The sequence below is a fragment of the Tachyglossus aculeatus genome, chromosome X3 (genome assembly GCF_015852505.1).
Source record: "Tachyglossus aculeatus isolate mTacAcu1 chromosome X3, mTacAcu1.pri, whole genome shotgun sequence".
Lineage (NCBI taxonomy): Eukaryota > Metazoa > Chordata > Mammalia > Monotremata > Tachyglossidae > Tachyglossus > Tachyglossus aculeatus.
Genome location: NC_052099.1, coordinates 9147750 through 9150329, shown reverse-complemented (window position 1 = coordinate 9150329; position 2580 = coordinate 9147750). Strand labels below are relative to the sequence as shown.

Here is a 2580-nt window from a genome sequence, read left to right as displayed (position 1 = left end):
CCCTGCCCTCAAGGAATTTCCAGTCCAGTGGGGGAGAAAGATTTTTAAATAGGTTACAGAAAAGGGAAGCAACAGATTAAATGTACAAAAGTACTATGGGGGTGAGATGCATATTAAATCACTTAAGGGGTAGACCCAAGTGCATAAGTGATGCAAAAGGAAGGGAGAATAGGACAGGGAGGAAAGATATTAATCAGGCAAAGGTTTCTGGATGCCCTCCCCATGCTCAAACCTCTTCCTCCTCCAGAAGGATGTCCTCAATTCATTTCAGCCCTCTCTAGGTTATATCTCCACAACTGCCACTTCAGCCTAAGCACTTGTGTTCTCAAAAGCATTTCTGTATAGATTTTTACATCCTCTATCACTTAAGCACTAACTCATATACATAGCCACTTTTCCTTTTTTTAAAATATATTATTTTACTGGCTTTCTCCCTTGCGGGAGTGTAAGCAACTTGAGAGCAGGGATCACGTCTACTAACTCGCTTGTAGTAATAATTCTTGTGGTATTCGTTGAGCTGGTATTGTACTCTCCCAAGTGCTTAATATAGTGCTCTGCATACATTAGGGGCTCATTCTCTTATTTCCTTAAAATCTCCTTCTTAGCCTCCTTTGCTGACTCTCAGTTCAGCTGTTCTCCTTCTACACTGACTTTCAGGATGCTGATCTGGTCACATGATTTCAGCTACAGTTTCATCATCATCAGTGGTATTTACTGAGCGCTTACTGTGTGCAAAGCACGTTACTAAGCACTTGGGAGAGTACTGTACTCTCCCAAGACACATAGACACATTCCCTGCCCACAACGAGCTTCATGCAAATGACTCCCAAATCTTCCTCCAAAGCCCCTACCTCTATAATCTCACATTTTTGCTTACCTCCAGGACAGCTCAACCTGAGTGCCCTACCAATCAATCAATCAGTGGTATTTATTGAGTGCTTACTGTGTGCAGAGCACTGTACTAAGTGCTTGGAAGAATGCAATACAGCAGAATTAGCAGACATGTTCCCTGCCAATAACGAGTTTACAGTCTAGAGGGGGAGACAGACATTAATATGATAAATAAGTAATTTATAATATATAATTTAAGGATAGGAGCCGGCATCTTAAATTCATCATGTGTAAAACAGTGTGGGCTCGTGGATAGTGCACGGGCCTGGGAATCAGAAGGACCTGGGTTCTAACTCTGGCTCCACCACTTCTCTGTTGTGTGACAAGGGGCAAGTCACGTCACTTCTCTGTGCCTCAGTTGTTGCTGTTGTTGTTGTCTTACACTGTCGAATCACGTCTGACCCATAGCGACACCATGGACACATCTCTCCCAGAACGTCCCACCTCCATCTGCCATCGTTCTGGTAGTGGATCCATAGAGTTTTCTTGGTAAAAATACAGAAGTGGTTTACCATTGCCTCCTTCCGTTCAGTAAACCCAAGTCTCCGCCCTTGACTCTATCCCATGCCCCTGCTGCCCAGCACAGGTGAGTTTTGACTTGCAGCAGATTGCCTTCCACTCGCTAGCCACTGCCCAAGCTAGTGATGGAATGGATATGACTCTGCTTGACTCTCCCTCCCATAGTTGAGATTGGTAGAGTACTGGAAACTCTCCAAGTGTGACCCTGAGAGGTGGTGCCTCAGTTACCTCATCTATAAAATGAGAATTAAGATCGTGAGCCCTATGTGGGTCAGGGACTGTGACCAACCTGATTACTTTGTATCTACCCCAATGCTTTAAACAGTGCCTGGATCGTAGCAAATGCTTAAAAAATACCATTTAAAAACAAACAAACAAACAATACACTCTTGCACCTAACTTTCCCAGCATAGCCAACACCACCACCACCTTCCTGAACCAGAGCTCACAACTTTAGAGTCACCTTCCACTCCTTTCTGTTTTTTAACTCTCACATTCAGCTTATCATGAAATTTTGCTGGTTTTTCTTCTACAATACTTCCCAGATACCCCTCTTCTTCTCTTCCCAAACCACCACCACTCTGGTTCACACTCTTGTCAACTCCCAATGGCTTCTTACCTCTACCCTCTGCTTTTTTTAATGGTATTTATTAAGCGCTTACTAGGTGCCAAGCAGCGTACTAAGTGCCAGGATAGATACAAGCTAATCATATTGGACACAGTCCATGTCCCATATGGGGCTCACAGTCTTAATCCCCATTTTATGGCTGAGGCACAGAGAAGTTAAGTGACTTGCCCAAGGTCACACAGCAGACAAGTGGCAGAACATGGATTAGAATCCAGGTCCTCCTGATACCCAGAACCATGCTCCGGCCACTAGGCAGCTCTGCTTCTCTTCAATCGGTTGCTGGATCATCTTTGTAAAACTTCATTCCGCAGCATGTCTTGCCACTCCTGAAGATCCTTCAAAGGCTAATTTCCCTTTGCATCAAGCAGAATCACCTGGTTACGACTGGCTTGAAGGCTGATTTACGTAGCTGCTCTGTTCACTAGGTTGGGCTCTTTGCTCCACCCAAGCTCACCTCCTTCCAGTGCCAACCAACCCAATCAAATTAACAAGTTTATTGAGCACTGTACTAAGCACTTGGGAAAGTATAACAGAGTTGGTAG

General features: G+C 44.4%; 1 non-coding gene across 1 annotated transcript; it reads right to left on the bottom strand.

Annotated features, from left to right (window-relative positions):
- Positions 1 to 1487: 1487 nt before the first annotated feature.
- Positions 1488 to 1625, bottom strand: LOC119948999. Its single transcript, XR_005457098.1, has one exon. It is a non-coding gene; the product is annotated as a small nucleolar RNA SNORA7 (small nucleolar RNA).
- Between the last annotated feature and the right edge of the window lie 955 nt (positions 1626 to 2580).